The sequence below is a fragment of the Palaemon carinicauda genome, chromosome 2 (assembly GCF_036898095.1).
Source record: "Palaemon carinicauda isolate YSFRI2023 chromosome 2, ASM3689809v2, whole genome shotgun sequence".
NCBI classification, from domain to species: Eukaryota; Metazoa; Arthropoda; class Malacostraca; order Decapoda; family Palaemonidae; genus Palaemon; species Palaemon carinicauda.
The window spans coordinates 116,871,780-116,895,694 of record NC_090726.1 but is presented as its reverse complement, the minus strand read 5'-3'; the positions used below and the strand labels follow the sequence as shown (position 1 = coordinate 116,895,694).

Below are 23,915 nucleotides of genomic sequence, written 5' to 3'. Positions count from 1 at the left end.
TTGTAAATCATTTTCTCGAGTAAAGAGACATTTTACAAACACAATTAAAACAATGTGATAACGTCTAACATCGAAGCACAAGATGTTCCTACACACATCGAGACTTTCTCAAATAGACTTCACTAGTGTTTTGTTTACCTAATATTTTTACAGACTGTTTTGCAGTTACAGCTATTTTTTTTTTTTTTTTTTTTTTTTTTAGTGTTTTCTAACCATTATCAATCTTTCAGTTCATAGATTTTTTGTGCATAAAATTCTTTTTTACCAATACTAAAAAGTTTGATTACAAAAATACTAATCGCTAATTCTGTAAATCGATTGTCTCCATTGGCATTATATGCACTTTGAAACATATGGATGTATGTATACTGTGTATAATATAAATGCGTATATATATATATATATATATTTATATATATATATATATATATATACATTGTATATATAGATTAAATATACATACATATATATATATATATATATATTGTAAGGACAGTGAGACAAGCGTCACCAAGATCAACTGATACTTTATTTGAATGCGCACGGAAATACATAACAAGGTGCGGACGGAAAGGTAGGATTACATTGGCGCCAAGTCAGATTGAAGTGCCCGCCAAAATATATGTGTTTTCTTACACTTACAAATATATGAATTATGGGTTAACAAAAACATGTCATGAAACGATACATATATCAAAATGTAGCTCTGGTAGAGCGGAATATATATACATAGGACACCAGTGTGGCGAAGAGAGAATTTAAATAAATAAGTAGTTTGTCGATTTTCTGGACGACGAAGGGATCGGTGTCCTTACAAGTACTCCCCCCCCCAAGACATCGGGCGGCGTAGAGGGCTGATGATCAATCTTCGTATCTCTTCGGGCGTCGGAGGGTTCCTCTTGTTTTTGAACGGAGGGGCGCACTGGCGGTCGGTGTAAGGATTTCTTCCTCTTGACGTCGTTTGATGATTTTTCCTTCGTTGGGCGGCTTGTTTTGTGGCGGAACTCTGGGTCTGCCAGGTCCAGCGGAGGCGGTGTCGCTTCCTTCGAGAAACGCTGGTTTCACGCGGTCTATAGAGACCCAGTCCTTTTGGCCATGGACGTCGAGAAGGAAGGCTTTCGTTGTCTTTTTAATAACCCGGTAGGGACCTCGATAAGGTCTAGTCAGTGGTTGTCGATGAGCGTCGACACGGACGAAAACGTACTTGCAGTCATCCAGGCTTTTTGGCTTGAAGTGCTTGGTTTTGTCCTGGTAAGTTTTGAGACACGGCCTGAACTTCCTGGCGATGTCCCTTAGGTGATCCAGCTGCGTGTCGTCGGTTGATGAGGGAAAGAATTCGCCAGGAACTGCGAGCGCTTCCCCGTAAACTTTTTCGGCGGGCGAATATTCGCCGTCTGCGCGAGGGGCGGTGCGAAGGCCGAGGAGTACCCAAGGAAGTCGTGATTTCCAGTCCCCGTCGGTGCAGCTCGCCATCAGGGACGCCTTGAGGGCGCGGTGAGTTCTTTCGACCATGCCGTTTGCCGCGGGGTTGTATGCCGTGGTGCTGTGGAGCGTCGTCCCCATCAGGTTCGCCAAAGCAAGCCATATTTCTGAGAGGAAAGCGGGGCCTCTGTCAGTCGTGATGTCGTCAGTAACGCCAAACCTGCTCACCCAGCTTGACAGGAGGGCTTCGGCACATGCTTGAGTCGTAGCTTCGGTCATCGGCGATGCCTCCAACCACCTCGTGGAGCGATCGATGATCGTAAGTAGGTAGAGAGCGGATCCAGAAGGGGGCAATGGTCCCACGACGTCGATGTGTATATGTCCGAAACGTCTTTTTGGCTGGGGAAAATCGCCCACCCCCGATTCGGTGTGACGGCTGACCTTGCTTGACTGGCAGTTGATGCATGACCTCGCCCATTCCCGGGCGTCCTTTTTTATCCCTGGCCAGACAAACTTTTCAGACAGAAGGCGAGCGGTGGTGCGTCCTGAGGGGTGCGAAAGTCCATGGATGATATCGAATATTTTCCTTCTGCAGGAGGCTGGTACCCAGGGACGAGGGCGGCCCGTGCTGGTGTCGCAAAGAATAGTTACTCCTGCTGGTCCTAGGGGAACCGCACTTATCTTGAGCGCGGATGGCTCCGTCAGGTGAACCTGTGCTTCTCGGTCGGTGTGTTGTTCGGTTGCGAGATTGGCGTAGTCGATTCCCAGGTGGATCGCGTCAATTTCAATCCTTGAAAGGGCGTCCGCGACTGGGTTTTTCTTTCCTGGGACGTAACGTATGGTGCACCCGAATTCGGCGATTGATGCGAGATGACGTTGTTGTCGGGATGACCATGCGTCCGTTGATTTCGTGAAGGCGTGGACGAGGGGTTGATGATCCGTTGCAATCGTGAAGGGGGTACCCTCCAAGATGTGCCTGAAGTGGCGGACGGCGAGGTAGACGGCGAGGAGTTCCCTATCGAAGGTGCTGTATCTTGTTTCGGCGGGTTTCAATTTCTTGCTGAAGAATGCCAGCGGTCGAGGAGAACCATCGAAGAGTTGCTCTAGCACAGCCCCGCAGGCGACGTTGCTGGCGTCGGTCGTTAGTCGCAGGGGCGCGTTGTCGTCGAAATGAGCCAGGGTGGTGGCATTCGCAAGGGCATCCTTCGTCCGAGCGAATACCTGTTGCTGGGGCAAGCCCCACTCGAGTTTTTTTGCTTTTCCTTTCAGGACGTCGTCGAGGGGTGACAGGGTTTGTGCGATGTTGGGGATGAAGCGCCTGTAGTAATTGACCATTCCCAAGAACTCCTGAAGTTGGCAAATGGTCGTAGGTATTGGGATCTTCCTGATGGCGTCGACTTTGGTTGTCATGGGTTTTACCCGCGCGAGGATACACGGTGACCAAGGAAATCCACTCCTTCCGCACCGAACGTACATTTGTCGAAGCCTACGACTAGGCCGTTCTCCTGTAGGTGTTTTAGGACGGTGCGGACGTGTCCCCGGTGTTCCTCCTTGGTTTTCGAGAATATCAGGATGTCGTCGACGTAGCAGACGCAGAAAGGTAGGTCACCCAGAATGCTATCCATTAGTCGTTGGAAGGTTGCCCCGGCGTTGCGTAGACCGAAGGTTGAGTATGCGAAGGTGTAGGATCCGAACGGCGTTACAATGGCAGTTTTCGGGATATCTTCCGGGAATACGGGGACCTGGAAGTAAGACTTGAGAAGGTCCATCTTGGTAAAAAACTTTGCGCCGTGCAACGCGTTCGTTATGTCCTGCATGTTGGGCAGTGGGTAGTGATCGGGCGTTGTGAAGAGGTTGAGGCGCCTGTAGTCGCCGCAAGGTCTCCAGGACCTGTCCGGCTTTTTAACCATGTGCAGGGGTGATGCCCAGGGGCTCGATGCTTTCTTACAGATACCCATGCGTTCCATGTCCTCGAAGGCGCATTTGGCATCCTTCAGTTTCTGAGGCGGGAGGCGGCGGAATTTGGCGTGAGTGGGAGGTCCTGTCGTTGTGATGTGGTGGTAGATGCCATGCTTGGACGGGGAGCCTGGCGAGTGTCGGAGCTCGGGCTTGAAAACCTCGGGAAACTCTCGTAGGAGGTCGGCGTAGGGGTGCGTTGTTACGGCGGATACGGACATTGTTGCAGGGCCGTGTTCTAGGGCGCGAGACTGGCAGGTTCCCGTGTCGATGAGACGTCTGTTAGCGACATCGACGAGGAGTCCATGGTGGGCGAGGAAATCCGCACCGAGGAGGGGGCGATTGACGTCGGCGATAACGAAGGGCCAAGAATACGAACGGCCCATGATAGATATCTTGAGGGTCTTGATTCCATAGCACCGTATGGGAGATCCGTTGGCGGCGATGAGTGAGGGAGCGTTTTTGTCGGGACCACGGTCTAGGTCGGACTTCGAAGGAGGGAACGTTGACTGCATTGCGCCGGTGTCCACCATGAGTCTACGGTTGGAAATGGTATCGAGGATACAGAAACCAATCTTGTTATGGTTAACTGCGGCCGCGATGGTGGCAGGTGGATGCTTCTGGCGTCATCTTCTAGGGAAACTGCATGGTGCTTTAAATTTCTTGGCGTCACTGCCGAACTGTTGGTGGTAGAAGCACCATGCTGGGTTAGGCCTAGAGTTTGGTCGCGTCGGTTGCGGTGGTTTCTTTCTTGATAGAATGTTGATCTTGTCGTCCTCGAGGGCCATTGCCGAGGAGTCTATGGAAGAGCAGCTGCTGAAGGAGGAGAACGGAGGCGGGTGTTGACGATGATGCTCCGAGGCGAGATGCTTTGGAGGCCTCGTGGAGTTTCTGAGCCTTCGACAGGAGTTCGTTCATCGGGAGCGTGTCGGTGTCTGTCAATTGGGCCCGTACGTCCTGTGGTAGGCGTCGAAGAAAGATCTCGCGAGATAAGCTAATCTCACGTCGTCGGCCGTTGCTGTCTGTTTCGGGGAGCATGAGCAGGCCGGTTAGCTCGTTCCACGCCTCGACAGGAGTGGTGTCACCCATGGGCTTGCCGGCGAGGTACAGTACTTTCTGTGCCCTTGCTGAGACGGAGAGGGAGTAGATACCGATGAGTTTCGTTCTCAGGTCGTCGTATGAAACTTGGCCGGCCTGGGCGTCGAGCCATGGGGAAATCTTGTCGAATACTTCTTCATGTATGGAGGTGAGAACGATGTCAGCCTTGGCGCAGGAGTCGCTGAGTCTAGCGACGCGGAAGAGTACGTCTGCTCTCAGGAACCAGGAAGCGGTGTTGTGTTGAGAAAAGGGCGGCAGTTTGACTTTGGGCGTGGAGGCGAGGCCGTTGGGTGCGATGGGCGTGTTGCTTCCAGCATCGTGGCCAGACGACGAGTCGGCGAAGAGGTGAGAGGTTGATATGTCGGTTAAGCTCATCCTACTGCCTTACGTTCACCGAAGTGTGGGAGAACCAAAGGCAGGTTCTTGCCTAAGGTAACAGAGTATGTAGAAGGTAGCACGGCCGTAATAAGTCCGTTAATGGCAAAGCCAAAACCGCTGATGCTACTTTCAACTCCGGGTTCACCAGTTGTAAGGACAGTGAGACAAGCGTCACCAAGATCAACTGATACTTTATTTGAATGCGCACGGAAATACATAACAAGGTGCGGACGGAAACGTAGGATTACATTGGCGCCAAGTCAGATTGAAGTGCCCGCCAAAATATATGTGTTTTCTTACACTTACAAATATATGAATTATGGGTTAACAAAAACATGTCATGAAACGATACATATATCAAAATGTAGCTCTGGTAGAGCGGAATATATATACATAGGACACCACAGTGTGGCGAAGAGAGAATTTAAATAAATAAGTAGTTTGTCGATTTTCTGGACGACGAAGGGATCAGTGTCCTTACAATATATATATGTATATATATATATATATATATATGTATATATATATATATATATATGTATATATATATATGTATATATATATATATATATATATATAAATACATACACCTATGTATACTATATATGCAGATTATATATATACATATTTAAATATATATATATATATATATATACATATATATATATATTTATATATATATATATATATATATATATTTAAATATGTATATATATATAATTTGCATATATAGTATACATAGGTGTATGTATTATATATATATATATATATATATATATAATATATATATATATATATATATATATACATATAATGTGTGTGTATGTGTATAGTATTCATTAGTAAAATGCAAAACATCTAAACAACAAAAAAGGTAACAGGTGCACAAAATTCCCGCCAAAAGCGGAAAAAAAATGTCTCGTCTAATATAAAAAACGAAGTGTGGCGTCAAACGCTTTCACATTCTGGCACTTAGTACTGTCTCTTGGCACTAATTATGTTACACGAATACTATATTGGCACGTTCAAGAACACTCGAATTAGTAACTTCAGTTGATACGTTTTCATGTTGAACAGGCTGACGTAAGTCTTTTTATAGTTTATATATGAAATATATATTTTAAAATTGTTGTTGTTTTTAAAATATTTCATTTCATTGTTCATTACTTCTAATATCGTTTATTCATTTCATTATTTCCTTTTCTCACTGGGCTATTTTTCCCTTTTGGATCCCTTGGGCTTATAGCATCTTGCTTTTTCCAACTAGGGTTGTAGCTTATCATGAAATAATAATAATAATTTGAGGTTTCACGTTGAGCCAAGATCTTCATAGATTGGAGTGGATTTTAACAATACTGATAAGCCATCTGAAAATGCATCTCTCATGTTAGTTTTGCTATTCTACGTTCAGTTTTTCTTATATTCTTTTGATGTTAGGAATAGTCAATATTTATTGGACGTAACTTTTCGTTTTAAACATATGCCATAAAAAATAGAAAAATTTCACTATACATGTATGTGTGTATATATATATATATATATATATACAAAATCAGCCGTGGCTAGTTCACTGGAGGCCAAGGGCCTCATACATGTCCTAGCACTCCCAATATATATATATATATATATATGTATATATATATATATATATATATATAGTGTATATATTGCATCTCAAAATAACATAGGACTGCCACATTCACTTTTTAACTTCTGATTCGTACATTAACTCTCCCTGCGCGGCAAGACTCCTAAAATATTACCAGCTCACGCACATTATACCAAAGGCTCATTAGCAATACGTCGAATCAAACCCCTCATACATATTGTACCACTAACCTCGTTTCCCAAGCACTTCCGGGACACAAAGTACTTTTGCCGTTCTAATAAGCATTTTGTTCTTTCCTTGCAGTCCGTCTTTATATTTTTCTACAATTAGTATTTCTGCATGATTCACGTTATATATATATATATATATATATATATATTTATATATATATATATATATATATATATATATTTGTGTGTGTGTAAAAGACTACAAGTACCAAGCATCTGCTTATTCATCGAATTAAAAAGGTAATACGTTTGCATAAATTATCGGGGTACGCTAGTCAATATATTCTGTATTTGAGCTAAAATAATTTGAGAGAGAGAGAGAGAGAGAGAGAGAGAGAGAGAGAGAGAGAGAGAGAGAGAGTGTGTGTGTGTGTGTGTGTTATATTGTCCTGAAATTTTTAACCTCGAAAACACCATTCTTCGAGAGTATACCTTAATAATCTCATTTTCTGTTACCAAGACACTACCGTTTTCTATTACTGTTTACATCATCTAAAGAAAACGATATTCTTCTAAAATTCAACAGAGACTCAACTAAATATCACGGGACGCCAAAGTTCCAAATTCAAATACATTAAATGAAGTAAAATCAATAAACATAACTAAAATTACCTTATCAGAGAGTGATCACAAGCGAACATAAAAGATGATAGCTTGGCCTACATAAGGATTTTCTAATTTTCACTGGACTTACCTGTTCTTTTTCCTCTTGAGTCTTTGGTTGAAGCGTGAGGGCGAGATAGAGGACTCCCATGTAAGTGGACTTTCCAGGCTCTTGAAGGGGCAAAATTATTTCCTGAGATCTGCAACGATGATAATAATAATAATAATAATAATAATAATAATAATAATAATAATAATAATAATAATAATAATAATAATAATAATGATAATTTATACTTTTTATCCATTGTTTATATAGTTTATATGCTATTTCCTTTCCTCACTGGGCTGCTTTTCCTATTGGAGCCCTTGGGCTTGTACTATTCTGCTTTTCCAAACAAGATACTACCTTGGCTAATAATAATAATAATAATAATAATAATAATAATAATAATAATAATAATAATAATAATAATAATAATAATAATAATAATAATAATAATGTGGTGCCAATAATCATGGGAGCACTAGGGACCATACGCAAGTCATTGAAAAAGAATTATTGAGAAGGTAGGAGCCGATATAGCTCAAGGACTTGTGCAGAAGATCGTGCTACTTGAAACAGCATACATAGTGAGGAGAGTGATGGATTCTTAAAGAAGCTAGGATGAAACCCGGAATCCCACTATAAACAACCAAACTCTGTAGACCATGATTAACCAAAAATAAACAACAACAACAACAACAACCACAATAATAATATTAATAGGTAGTAGCTGTTTTTGGACTAGTTAAGGGTAGAAGAGACTAGCTATGGTAAGCAGCTCTTCTAGGAGAAGGACACTCCAAAATCAAACCATTATGATCTAGTCTTGGGTAGTGCCATAGCCTCTATACCATGGTCTTGCACTGTCTTGGATTAGAGTTCTCTTGCTTGAGGGTACACTCGGGCACACTATTCTATCTAATTTCTCTTCCTCATGTTAAAGTTTATATAGTTTAGACAGGAGATATTTATTTTAATGATGTATTTTATTTTTCCATTTTTCCTTTCCTCACTGGGCTATTTTCGCTGTTGGAGCCCCTGGGCTTATAGCATCCTGCTTTTCCAACTAGGGTTGTAGCTTAGTAAGTAATAATAATAATAATAATAGTTACTACCACCTTTCAACTGCAGGTGTGATATGAGTGAAGCTCAAAGAGAAACTTTTATAGACTAGAATCTAAAGAAAACCTCATGAAAAGTTAATGCCTAGGAATTAACAGTTTAAATGTAATAAATAATGTCGAGTTTAATACGAAAAGCGATTTCTAGAAAAGAGTCGATCGTGGCATTTTACAAGCATTGATACAGATGGTTCATGTTATTAATATGATATTGTAATTCATCATAATTCTCATTATTCACTGTATACAAGTTTATATTCGAATGACCGTTGTTATCGATTAGATATCTATATTTTAAAAAAAAACCACCACATTATAATATAACAAATCATCAGAATCGGTTTTTATAATCTAGAGTCATTACAGATATTTGTAATCAGCAAAATGTTAAAGTTCACTTGATAACGAAGTTCAATTTAATTCCAACCATATATCTCCAAGTGCGAGAATTAAATCTAATGAAAGGCAAAACAAAAGTATTATAATCCTGAAGATTCAATTCTCGAAAAATATAGTCCCAACCTTCTCGGGTTACGGAGTGATTGATTGGTTGATTATCAGTTATCTGGCATCCTGACATCTAAAGTCATTGACGCTGATATTATTTGTTATAAATAAATAAATAAATGCTCATTCTGTTTAAAACAATCGAAGAAATAACATCCTCGTAACAGTTAAAACCCACAGAAGGATATTGGGAGTTAAATGGCAGGACATTATTAGAAATGAAACTTGAGATTACTCGAGTGCCATGCGTGGATGAAATCATGATGAGGGGTAGATTGAGATGGTTTGGGTATGCTCTTGGCACTCCCCAAGAGAGATTAGTTCACCAAACATTCAACTGGGCTCCAAAAGACACTAGAAGAGTTGGAAGACCCAGGCCTACATGGCTGAGGACCATCAAGAGCGAAGTAGGAGATGATGAATGGAGAAGTATTTAAATAAAAGCTCCAGATAGAGAGGACTGGCAAAATCTAACCGAGGCCCTTTGCGTCAGTAGGCGTAGGAGGAGATGATGATGAGGACGATGATGAACAGTTAAATAGCTTTCAGAAGACATGCTTCTGAAATAAATTTAAAAATACCACTAGTATGGTACGACCCATCATGTCCAAGAATCTTGGCAAGGATGAACCCTCCATCCTTACCTCGAGCCCCCAACAGTACGAATCCGCTCCTGGGAACCGTTATGAAGTTAATTATGTTGTTATTGTCAACGCCGCTGATTAAGACAAATCTTCCAAGGTCGTCAAACACATCAAGCAAAAGTTATCATAAATAAGAGAATGAAGCTGTGTATTCGATTTTCTTGCCTTAAATTAGAATTCTGGATATTAAAATCCATTTCCTTTCTCTATTATATTAAACTAGTGTATGCAACCCGTCAAAAATACATTCATATACACTATATACATTCATATATATATATATATATATATGTATATATATATATATATACACACAAACATACAAACATATATACACACACACACACATATATATATATATATATACACTGTGTACATATATATATATATATATACACTGTGTACATATATATATATATATATGTGTGTGTGTGTGTGCATGTGTATATACAGTGTATATGTGTATATATATATATATATATATACATATATTATATATATATATGATTATATATATATGTATATACATATATATATATATATATATATATAAATATATATATATATATATATATATACATACACTGCATAATGTCTATGTCTGTGTGACTGCATGGCGTTAATCACTAAAATGGCACCTTTACGTCTGACGAAATCTCTAGCTGTTGGCTATCACTGACGTCAATGGATTAACAATGGCAATCTATAATTAAGTAAAGTTCAGAGCAAAGAGGAAATGACATTTATAGTTTTAATGTTATTTTACGACCGAGAGAAAATGTGTCAAGGCCAGCTCTACAATCATATTTTCAACAGATTCTACGATATTATTCACAGTAAAATATGTCCTAATTCAGTACTGTTATTCACAAAAAATTCAGTACTAACACTCACAATCAAAATGTCCTAATCCAGTACTATTATTCACAATGAAAATGTCCTATTTCTGTTCTATTATTCACATTAAAAATGTCTTAATTCTGTACTATTATTCACAATAAAAAAAACCCAAATTCAGTACTATTATTCACAATCTAAATGTCCTATTTCAGTACTACTATTCAAAATAAAAAAAAGTCCTAATTCTGTTCTATTATTCGCATTCAAAATTCACTAATTCTGTACTATTATTCACCATCAACATGTTCTAATTCATAACTATTATTCACAACAAAAAACATCCTGATTCAGTTCTATTATTCATATTCAAAAACCTTGTTCGTTACTGTTATTCACTGTCAAAATGTCCTAATTCTGTATGCAGATGATTGCGCTCTGGTGGCTCACTCACCAGACGCCCTCCAACGCAGTCTTACCATTGTCTCATCAATTCACCGAGCCATGGGGCTCAAAGTTAACATCAACAAAACTGAAATCCTATCCCAGCAAATAATTGCAGGAGATCCCCCAGTATTTCATCTGAATGGGGAAGCCATCAAACAAGCTGATAGCTTCATCTACCTTGGAAGCATCTTCACTAAAAAACACAATATTGATGAGGAAATAGTTGCCCGGATAAATCATGCCTCCGCATCTTTCGGCCGACTCAGGTCCAGAGTCTTCCTAAATCACCACCTCAAGACAGAAACAAAAGTAGCTGTGTACAGAGCTGTCTGCATGTCCACCTTGCTATATGGAGCAGAATCCTGGACAGCTTACCGTCGACATGTAAAACAACTTGAGGCATTCCATATTCACTGTCTTCAGCGTATATTAGGGCTCACATGGCAAGACAAAGTACCTCACTCTGAAATTCTCCACCGTTCAAACCTGCTGAGTATAGAATCCACATTGGCAGAAAAACAACTCAGGAGGATCGGCCACGTCATCCGTAGGCCAGAGCATCGCCTTCCTCGCCAGGTCCTCTACAGTCAGCTCCCTGAAGCTCGGCGTAATCCAGGGGGTCAGAAAAAGAGGTACAATGACAACATCAAAGCTACGCTCAAGAAGTGCAACATACAACCTGAGCAACTAGAAATGAACGCCTCTGACAGACCACTATGGCGCTCAAAAAGTCCTAAGTCAGTACTATTATTCACAATCAAAATGTCCTAATTCTGTAATATCATTTACAATAAAAATAATTCAATACGTTACCCATATTAAAAAATAAAAAACCTAATAATGCCTTACCTTGCCCCAGGGAATTTTTCACTTACTATTCAGTATGTTTATGTCGATTTATAAAATGTCCTTCTGTAGCCCTTTTAATTTTATTGCAACAAAAGACAACTTTAAATCAATACCATATCTTGAAAAAGGGGAATTTTATCCCGACCTATATTTTGCCAGCTCAAAAAAATCTAAACATAAAATGAGCACGAATCCCCCTCTCTCTTATATCACCATTGGTTTTAGTGATGCATAAATCATCATAAATAAACGATAATTAGCACCCCTAACTAATCTTTAATGTTATTTTCATGACATACTGCCAATAATGACAATTTCAGCTATCCGATAACTCATTAATGTCAGGCCAAGATGCTCGTAGTTTCTCATGAGCCAATAATGAGTTATATGGTGATTGAACTCATAATATCTTACTGTATATTAAATCTATAAATACAGCATACATGTATAAATATATACAGTACATACGTATAACATACATATCAACAAACACATCTATGTCTAATGTTTACTTTTATATCTATCGGTCATAATATCGAATCGTTTGCTGGGCAGAAATATTTATCATTAAAAGAATTTCTTTATGAGGCTTAGATCACACAGCAGAGCAAATTTGATATTAAAGAGTATTTGCGGCTTATTTGAACAAAAGAGTATTCGTGATAACACACAAACACACACACAGATACAGATATATATATATATATATATATGTGTGTGTGTGTGTACACATACATATACATATATATATATATATATATATGTGTGTGTGTGTGTGTGTGTGTGTGTGTGTGTGTGTATATACATACATATATACACATACCATACATATATATACATATATGCATACATATATATGCATATGTATATATATATATATATATATATATATATATATATATATATATATATATGTGTGTGTGTGTGTGTGTGTGTGTGTGTGTGAAAACGTCCCCAACAAGGAGGGGCTTCAGAAACAAAAAGAAAAGAAAATCGCTGTCCTAAACACTCGAATTAACGAATCTCCAGACATGCTGAACTAATGGTCGGCCTCGTCCAACTGCACAATAGTTCCACTACGTCCAACAAATTTAATCAAAAGGCGAAAGCACGCTTCCAAATGCTGCCTGTTCCGTCCATTTTACACAGCTGCAAGGAAGCAGCATATTGCTGCAAGTGTGCAATACGTTAGTGCAAGACTATGAGGGCAAACAATTAGGGACAGAGAACCCTGCAACATTACATAAGACGCCAAATTGAAGCGAGAGAAGTGTAGACATTCGTATACTTAAACATATGGCAAAGAGAGAAGTGTAGACACTCGTATACTTAAACATATAGCAAAGAGAGAAGTGTAGACACTCGTATACTTAAACATATAGCAAAGAGAGAAGTGTAGACACTCGTATACTTAAACACATAGCAAAGAGAGAAGTGTAGACACTCGTATACTTAAACACATAGCAAAGAGAGAAGTGTAGACACTCGTATACTTAAACACATAGCAAAGAGAGAAGTGTAGACACTCGTATACTTGAACACATAGCAAAGAGAGAAGTGGAGAAAGTCGTATACTTAAACATATAGCAAAGAGAGAAGTGTACACACTCGTATGCTTAAACACATAGCAAAGAGAGAAGTGTAGACACTCGTATACTTGAACACATAGCAAAGAGAGAAGTGGAGAAAGTCGTATACTTAAACATATAGCAAAGAGAGAAGTGTAGACACTCGTATACTTAAACATATAGCAAAGAGAGAAGTGTAGACACTCGTATAGGCTACTTAAACATATACCAAAGAGAGAAGTGGAGAAAATCGTATACTTAAACATATAGCAAAGAGAGAAGTGCAGACACTCGTATACTTAAACATATAGCAAAGAGAGAAGTGTAGACACTCGTATACTTAAACATATACCAAAGAGAGAAGTGGAGAAAGTTGTATACTTAAACATATAGCAAAGAGAGAAGTGCAGACATTCGCATACTTAAACATATAGCAAAGAGAGAAGTGTAGACACTCGTATATTTAAACATATACCAAAGAGAGAAGTGGAGAAAGTCGTATACATACACATATTGCAAATTCTGGATAAAATCCTGATAATAGCACTAGTTGCATTGCAACAAAGTGAATTTAAGCATGGGAATAGAAATCGAAGACCAGACCGGCATTGTTTGGTTAAATTTTTTTTAGTTTATATAGGAAATATTTATTTCAATATCATTGTTCTTAAAATATTCTGTTTTTCCTCGTTTCCTTTCCTCGCTGGGTTACTTTCACTGTTGGAGCCCCTGGGCTTACAGCATATCCTGCTTCTCCAACTAAGGTTGTAGCTTAGCAAGTAAGAATAATAATTCATAACGAAAGGGTGGTAATATTCCTAATGATAAAAATTGAAGACCAGACTGCTACACTTACAACAAAATGTTGACAATATTGAAAAAGAATCAATGGAGGAGTGGTTAAGAGACAAAATATCTGCGCTACATTCGTTTTACTTTTTAGATAGAAAAATAATAAAAAAATTAAAAAAAATTCATATAGTCCCCAGGAAATCTAAACTCAACCCAACATAAATTAACGACACAGCAGAAAATGTAATACAAAGAACTAATTCGAGCGATTGAAATCTCAGTTTTCAATCAAATCTTCATAAGCAAATACATTCAGACATTTGAGCCTTAATGGGAAATATGAATGGGTCAACTATACAAGCTCAAAATAAACAAATAAATCGGATCATTCTCTAAGGGGTTAACTACTACACTACAATTGTTCAGTGGCCACTTTCCTCTTGGTAAGGGTAGAAGAGAGACTTTAGCTATGGTAGGCAGCTCTTCTAGGAGGACACTCCAAAATCAAACCATTGCTCTCTAAGTTTTGGGTAGTGCCATAGCCTCTGTACCATGGTCTTCCACTGTCTTGGGTTAGAGTTTTCGGGCTTGAGGGTAAACTCGGCCACACTATTCTATCTTATTTCTCTTTCTCTTGATTTGTTCAAGTTTTCATAATTTATAAAGGAAATATTTATTTTAATGTTGTTACTGTTCTTAAAATATTAAATTTTTCCTTGTTTCCTTTCCTTGTTGGAGTCCCTGGGCTTATTGCATATCCTGCTTTTCAAACTAGGGTTGTATCTTAGCTAATAATAATAATAATAATAATAATAATAATAATAATAATAATAATAATCACTAGATAAAACACTATGACTACAAACTATCAAAATCCCTAGAATATTGTTATAATATCCCTAAAATTTTTAGAGTACAGAATTACGACCTAAGATTTATAAGATTAATTTTGAAAAATTTCTTTAATAATCAGGAACATGCCTATTCGCTAAAAACAATATCAAAATTTCAGGATTAGTTCAAATAATTATGAGGGGGGGGGGGGGGCATGTGCAGATTAGTCATTTGCTGTTATTATTATTATTATTATTATTATTATTATTATTATTATTATTATTATTATTATTATTATTATTATTAAGTTACAACACTAGTTGGAAAAAAAGGATGCTATAAGCACATAGCCTCCAACAGAGAAAATAGCCCAGTGAGAAAAAGAAACAAGGAAATAAGAGAAGTAATCAACAATTAAGATGAAATATTTAAAGAACAGTAACACCATAAAATAAATATCTCCTATATAAACTATAAAAACTTTAACAAAACAAGGGGAAGAGAAATAAGATAGAATAGTGTGCCCGAGTATGCCCTCAAGCAAGAGAACTCTAACCCAAGATAGTAGAAGACCATGGTGTACAGGCTATGGCACTACCCAAGACTGGAGAATAAAGGCGCTTGGAATAATTTCCTGGTTCTGCATATAAGGAAACAACATATTAAAGGAATTCTTTGGAATTTCAGAAGTTCAAACCTTTGTAATCATAGAAGAGACTCTTTAGCTATGGTAAGCAGCTCTTCTAAAAGGACACTCCAAAATCAAACCATTGTTCTCTAGTCTTAAGTAGTGCCATAGCCTTTGCACCATGGACTTCCACTGTCTTGGGTTAGAGTTCTCTTGCTTGAGGATACACTTGGGCATATTATTCCATATTATTTCTCTTCCTCTGGTTTTGTTAAACGCTTTATAGTTTATACGGAAATATTTATCTACTGTTATTACTCTTCTTAAAATATTTTATTTTTCCTTGTTTCTTTTCCTCACTGGGCTATTTTTCCTTTTGGGTCGTCTGAGATTACATCATCCTGCTTTTCCAATTAGGGTTGTAGCTTAGCAAGAAGTAATAATAATAATAATAATAATAATAATAATAATAATAATAATAATAATAATACAGCGAATTTTGGTTATGTTGAACAGGCTGACATGAGTCTCTCTTTATATTATACATATGACATATCTATTTTAATGTTATTACTGCTCTTAAGATATCTTATATATTCCATTCATTACCTTTCATATTGTTTATTTAATCTTTTATTTCCTTTCATCACTGAGCTATTTTTCCCTGTTGGAAACCTTGGGCTTATGGCATCAAGCTTTTCTAACTAGGTTGCAACATAGCTAGTGGTAGTTGTAATAATAATAATAATAATAATAATAATAATAATAACAATAATAATAATAATAATAATAATAATAATAATAATAATAATAATAATAATAATAATAATAATAATAATGGTAATATGATAGGATTTTATTATTAACATGATCATCAGTATTAATAATAATAAGTTGCCGAGATCACATTCATTATTCAACTCTTTTGAAGCTTTCAGATTGATTTTCTTCTTAATTTAAAAAAGTAAAATTATGGCAAAGCAAAGTAAAAGAAAATGGAAATATTCAAAGTGAGAGAGAGAGAGAGAGAGAGAGAGAGAGAGAGAGAGAGAGAGAGAGAGAGAGAGAGTGTGTACATTATCCCAATACCTCTATGATTTAAAGAACCTTTTTAAATATTTTAGCTTCGTTACTACATTACTTTCCCTTTGTGCAAAACTCCAGCATACTCGGTAACATTTTACGTATAGCCTACACATGGCAAGGAACATATTTACTTTTAACATTAAAGCAGTGTACAAATCAACATCCCAAAGTAAACAAAAAAAAAAAAAAAACAGGTATAATAGTCTCTTACTGTCTAAGTCAAGCGTAGTGATATGAAAATCTTACTTACTTATCCAAGTGAAGCGTAGAGAGATATACGTCTGTCTTACTTGACTAAGTCAAGCGTAGTGATATAGAAGTCTTACTTACTTCTCCAAGACAAGTGTGGAGAGATATACGTCTTACTCACTTGTCTAAGTCAAGCGTAGACAGATGTACGTCTTACTTATTGTCTAAGTCAAGCGTAGAGAGATGTACGTCTTACTTACTGTCCAAGTCAAGCGTAGAGAGATGGACGTCTTACTTACTTGACTAATTCATGCATAGAGAGATATACGTCTTACTTACTTGTCTAAGTCAAGTGTAGGGAGAGATACGTCTTACTTGTCCAAGTCAAGCGTAGTGAGATGTAAGTCTTACTTACTTGCTTAGGACAAGTGTAGGGAGAGGTACGTCTTTCTTACTTGTCTACGTCAAGCATAGAGAGATATATGTCTTACTTGTCTAAGTCAAGCGTAATGGGATATAAGTCTTACTTGTCTAATTCATGCATAGAGAGATATACGCCTTAATTACTCATCTAAATCAAGCGTAGAGAGATACACGTCTTACTTACTTGTCTAAGTCAAGCGTAGTGAGATCAATCGAAGCTAACCCCATGAAGTCGTCATGCAACCCCCAATCGTAGTCGAAAACCTGCAAATGAAGAAAATGCGATATTTTAATTATCAATCTATTGAATCTTTTCTCTTCTGAATGATTAATTCGAGTAATAATAACTATAGTCTTTTAAACTAAACTAATTCAAATAATCTGATTTTCCCCTCTCAAATGAGAAAATACTTTAGGCAAAAGTATTGTTTAAAAAATTCGAGCTGTAATATTTATTCCACTGGAAGTTGTAAAATTGAACATGAAACACAGCAATTCAGCTAACTGCTATAAATCATTAGGCTGTGCGGCGACAGTATATAATAATTCTATTATGTAAACACATAACTAGTAAAGCACTCTGAGAGGGCAGACCTCCACCATGATATCTTATTTCTCGAAACCAGCTTGCCTTAAGGTTAATTCTGTCAACCTCTTACTCGACCTTGACCTTGACTTTCAAAATTCGAATCACTTCCACGTCTCAACATAACAATTAATCCATGAAAGTTTTACTACTCTGCGAGTACAATTGTAAACCAGGAAGTTGTTCACAAACAAACAAACGAACATCGGGCGAAAACATAACCTCCACTCCAACTTCAATGTCGGAGGTAAAAATCTACTGAACTATAGATATGACTACAGTCCTCAGGAGTAAAAATTCCATTTGATATCGTAATATCAATAATTTCAGGCTTTATCAATTCCAATTGACTATTCAATCAAAAGAAAATTGTTATAGATTGAACAATGTCTCATTATTTTGATTCTTCTCTGCCCTTACCAAATGAATTCATACACACTTATAATATATATATTGTAAGGACACCGCTCCCTTCGTCGTCCAGAAAATCAACAAACTGCTTATTTATTTGAATTCTCCTTTCGCCACACCATGGTTTCCCATGTATATGTATTCCGCTCTATCAGAGCTACATTTTGACATATGTATCATTTCATTACATGTTTCTGTTAACTCATAATTCGTATATTTGTAAGTGTAAGAAAACACATATATTTTGGCGGGCACTTCATTCTGATTTGGCGCCAGCGCCATCCTACCTTTCCGTCCGCACCTTGTAATATACTCCCATGCACATTTGGATAAAGTATCAGTTGATCTTGGTGACGCTTGTCTCACTGTCCTTACAACTGGTGACCCCGGAGTTGAAAGTAGCATCAGCGGTTTTGGCTTTGCCATTAACGGACTTATTACGGCCGTACTACCTTCTCTATACTCCGTTACCTTAGGCATGAGCCTGCCTTTGGTTCTCCCACACTTCGGTGAATGTAAGGCAGTAGGATGAGCTTAACCGACATATCAACTTCTCACCTCTTCGCCGACTCGTCGTCTGGCCACGATGCAGGAAGCAACACGCCCATCGCACCCAACGGCCTCGCCTCCACGCCCAAAGTCAAACTGCCGCCCTTTTCTCAACACAACACCGCTTCCTGGTTCCTGAGAGCAGACGTACTCTTCCGTGTCGCTAGACTCAGCGACTCCTGCGCCAAGGCTGACATCGTTCTCACCTCCATACCTGAAGAGGTATTCAACAGGATTTCCCCATGGCTCGACGCCCAGGCCGGCCAAGTTTCATACGACGACCTGAGAACGAAACTCATCGGTATCTACTCCCTCTCCGTCTCAGCAAGGGCACAGAAAGTCCTGGACCTCGCCGGCAAGCCCTTGGGTGACACCTCTCCTGTCGAGGCGTGGGACGAGTTAACCGGCCTGCTTATGCTCCCCGAAACAGACAGCAACGGCCGATGACGTGAGATTAGCTTATCTCGCGAGATCTTTCTTCGACGCCGACCACAGGACGTAAGGGCCCGATTGACGGATGCCAACACGCTCCCGATGAACGAACTCCTGTCGAAGGCTCAGAAACTCCATGAGGCCTCCAAAGCATCTCGCCTCGGAGCATCATCGTCAACACCGCCTTCGTTCTCCTCCTTCAGCAGCTGCTCTTCCATAGACTCCTCGGCAACGGCCCCTGAGGACGACGAGATCAACGTTCTATCAAGAAAGAAACCGCCGCAACCAACACGACCGAACCCTAGGACTAACCCAGCATGGTGCTTCTACCACCAACAATTTGGCAGCGACGCCAAGAAATGTAGAGCACCATGCAGTTTCCCTAGAAGACGACGCCAGAAGCATCCACCTGCCACCATCGCAGCCGCAGGTAACCAAAATAAGAATGGTTTCTATATCCTCGATACCATTTCCAACTGTAGACTCATGGTAGAAACCGGCGCAACGCAGTCAACGTTCCCACCTTCCAAGTCCGACCTAGACCGTGGTCCCGACAAAAACGCTCCCTCACTCATCGCCGCCAACGGATCTCCCATACGGTGCTATGGGATTAGGACCCTCAAGATATCTATCACGGGCCGTTCGTATTCTTGGCCCTTCGCCATCGCCGACGTCAATCGCCCTCTCCTCGGTGCGGATTTCCTCGCCCACCATGGACTCCTCGTCGATGTCGCTAACAAACGTTTCATCGACACGGGAACCTGCCAGTCCCGCGCCCTAGAACACGGCCCTGCAACAATGTCCGTATCCGCCATAACGACGCACCCCTATGCCGACCTCCTACAAGAATTTCCCGAGGTTTTCAAGCCCGAGCTCCGACACTCGCCAGGTTCCCCGTCCAAGCACGGGATCTACCACCACATCACAACGACAGGACCTCCTACTCACGCCAAATTCCGCCGCCTACCGCCCAGGAAACTGAAGGATGCCAAACGCGCCTTTGAGGACATGGAACGCATGGGTATCTCTAAGAAAGCATCAAGCCCCTGGGCATCGCCCCTACACATGGTAAAAAAGCCGGACGGGTCCTGGAGACCTTGCAGCGACTACAGGCGCCTCAACCCCATCACAACGCCCGATCACTACCTGCTGCCCAACATGCAGGACCTAACGAACATGTTGCATGGCGCGAAGTATTTTACCAAGATGGACCTCCTCAAGTCTTACTTCCAGGTCCCCGTATTTCCGGAAGACATCCCGAAAACTGCCATTGTAACGCCGTTTGGATCCTACACCTTCGCATACTCAACCTTCGGTCTACGCAACGCCGGGGTGACCTTCCAACGACTAAAGGATAGCATTCTGGGTGACCTACCTTTATGCGTCTGCTACGTCGACGACATCCTGATATTCTCGAAAACCAAGGAGGAACACCGGGGGCACGTCCGCACCGTCCTCAAACGCCTACAGGAGAACGGCCTGGTCGTACGTTTCGACAAATGCACGTTCGGTGCGGAAGGAGTGGATTTCCTTGGTCACCGCGTGTCCTCGTGCGGGGTAAAACCCATGACAACGAAGGTCGACGCCATCAGAAAGTTCCCGATACCTACGACCATCCGGCAACTTCAGGAGTTCCTGGGGATGGTCAATTACTACAGGCGCTTCATCCCCAATATCGCACAAACCCTGTCACCCCTCGACAACGTCCTGAAAGGAAAAGCGAAAAAACTCGAGTGGGGTTTGCCCCAGCAACAGGCATTCGCTCGCACGAAGGATGCCCTCGCGAATGCCACCACCCTGGCTCATTTCGACGACAACGCGCCCCTGCGACTAACGACCGACGCCAGCAACGTCGCCTGTAGGGCTGTGATGGAGCAACTCGTCAATGGGTCTCCTCGACCGCTGGCATTCTTCAGCAAGAAATTGAAACCCGCCGAAACAAGATACAGCACCTTCGATAGGGAACTCCTCGCCGTCTACCTCACCGTCCGCCACTTCAGGCACATCTTGGAGGGCACTCCCTTCACAATCGCGACGGACCATCAACCCCTCGTACACGCTTTACGAAATCAACTGACGCATGGTCCTCCCGACAACAACGTCATCTCGCAACAATCGCCGAATTCGGGTGCACCATACGTTACGTCCCAGGAAAGAAAAATCCAGTCGCGGACGCCCTTTCAAGGATTGAAATTGACGCAATCCACCTGGGAATCGACTACGCCAATCTCGCAACCGAACAACGCACCGACCGAGAAGCACAGGATCACCTGACGGGGCCATCCCGCTCAAGATAAGTGCGATTCCCCTCGGACCAGCAGGAGTAACTATTCTTTGCGACACCAGCACCGGCCGCCCACGTCCCTGGATACCAGCCCCCTGCAGAAGGAAAATATTCGATATCATCCATGGACTTTCACACCCCTCAGGACGCACCACCGCTCGCCTTTTGTCTGAGAAGTTCGTCTGGCCAGGGATAAAAAAGGACGCCCGGGAATGGGCGAAGTCATGCATCAACTGCCAGTCAAGCAAAGTCAGCCGTCACACCGAAACGGGGGTAGGTGATTTCCCCCAGCCAAAAAGACGTTTCGGACATATACACATCGACGTCGTGGGACCATTGCCCCCTTCTGGATCCGCTCTCTACCTACTTACGATCATCGATCGCTCCACGAGGTGGTTGGAGGCATCGCCGATGACCGAAGCTACGACTCAAGCATGTGCCGAAGCCCTCCTGTCAAGCTGGGTGAGCAGGTTTGGCGTTACTGACGACATCACGACTGACAGAGGCCCCGCTTTCCTCTCAGAAATATGGCTTGCTTTGGCGAACCTGATGGGGACGACGCTCCACAGCACCACGGCATACAACCCCGCGGCAAACGGCATGGTCGAAAGAACTCACCGCGCCCTCAAGGCGTCCCTGATGGCGAGCTGCACCGACGGGGACTGGAAATCACGACTTCCTTGGGTACTCCTCGGCCTTCGCACCGCCCCTCGCGCAGACGGTGAACCTTCGCCTGCCGAAAAGGTTTACGGGGAGGCGCTCGCAGTTCCTGGCGAATTCTTTCCCTCATCAACCGACGACACGCAGCTGGATCACCTAAGGGACATCGCCAGGAAGTTCAGGCCATGTCTCAAAACTTACCAGAACAGAACCAAGCACTTCAAGCCAAAAAACCTGGATGACTGCGGGTACGTTTTCGTCCGTGTCGACGCTCATCGACAACCACTAACTAGACCTTATCGAGGCCCCTACCAGGTAATTAAGAGGACAACGAAAGCCTTCCTTCTCGACGTCCATGGCCAAGAGGACTGGGTCTCAATAGACCACGTGAAACCAGCATTTCTCGAAGGAAGCGACACCGCCTCCGCTGAACCTGGCAGATCCAGAGTTCCAACTCAAAACAAGGCGCCCAATGAAAGAAAAATCATCAAACGACGACAAGAGGAAGAGATCCTTACGCCGACCGCCGGCGCGCCCCTCCGTTCAAAAACAAGAGGAACCCTCCGACGCCCGAAAAGATACGAAGATTGATCATCAGCCCTCTACGCCGCCCGATGTCTTGGGGGGGGGGGGGTACTTGTAAGGACACCGCTCCCTTCGTCGTCCAGAAAATCAACAAACTGCTCATTTATTTGAATTCTCCTTTCGCCACACCGTGGTTTCCCATGTAGCCTATATGTATTCCGCTCTATCAGAGCTACATTTTGACATATGTATCATTTCATTACATGTTTCTGTTAACTCATAATTCGTATATTTGTAAGTGTAAGAAAACACATATATTTTGGCGGGCACTTCATTCTGATTTGGCGCCAGCGCCATCCTACCTTTCCGTCCGCACCTTGTAATATACTCCCATGCACATTTGAATAAAGTATCAGTTGATCTTGGTGACGCTTGTCTCACTGTCCTTACATATATATATATATATATATATATATATATATATATATATATATATATATATATATGTATATATATATATATATATATATATATATATATATATATATATATATATATAGAGAGAGAGAGAGAGAGAGAGAGAGAGAGAGAGAGAGAGAGAGAGAGAGCAAAACAACTGATTACTATCTACCAACCAATAACAACGTAACCTGAAATCGATGCCAGCACACTTGAATACAATTAACCTTCCTTCAACAAAATTCTAGTTAAAACTGACCTCTTACTTCGGACTTCTATAAAACAATAAAACTTCCTCCTATCTTCAATATCCCAATCTTGCCCAAATATCAATTAAAAGAGAAATAGACACAAAATCTCACCTTGACAAAGACAGGTTCGAATGGATCTTCAATAGCAATGGTGAATGTCTCGTCCCACGACGGATTCAAGTCTTTGTAAACAGTCTTCGATTTGTAGACCAGTTTCCCGGACACTTTGAACTTGACGTATGGGTCGCTGGTCCCTGTGTGGTGGAATCATGCGGTCAATGACGTTAGAGAGATTTAGATGTTCCCATCTACAATAAAAATTATCTCCGAATTTGTCATGTTTGTATTATTTAGGGAAAAAGATAAATTAATGCCTAATTTGTCAAGTTAGGGAAAAATACAAATCTCCGAATTTGTCCTTTTGTATTAGAGGGAAAAAGATAAAGTAATGCCTAATTTGTCATGTTTGTATTTGTTAGGGAAAAATACAA

General features: G+C 40.8%; 1 long non-coding RNA gene across 1 annotated transcript; it reads right to left on the bottom strand.

The window, feature by feature from the left end:
• Nucleotides 1-7,387: 7,387 nt before the first annotated feature.
• Nucleotides 7,388-23,675, bottom strand: LOC137620701 (uncharacterized). The gene is made up of 3 exons (XR_011040100.1): nt 23,536-23,675; nt 17,452-17,531; nt 7,388-7,496 (listed from the first exon to the last, which is right to left on the bottom strand). It is a non-coding gene; the product is annotated as an uncharacterized lncRNA (long non-coding RNA).
• Between the last annotated feature and the right edge of the window lie 240 nt (nt 23,676-23,915).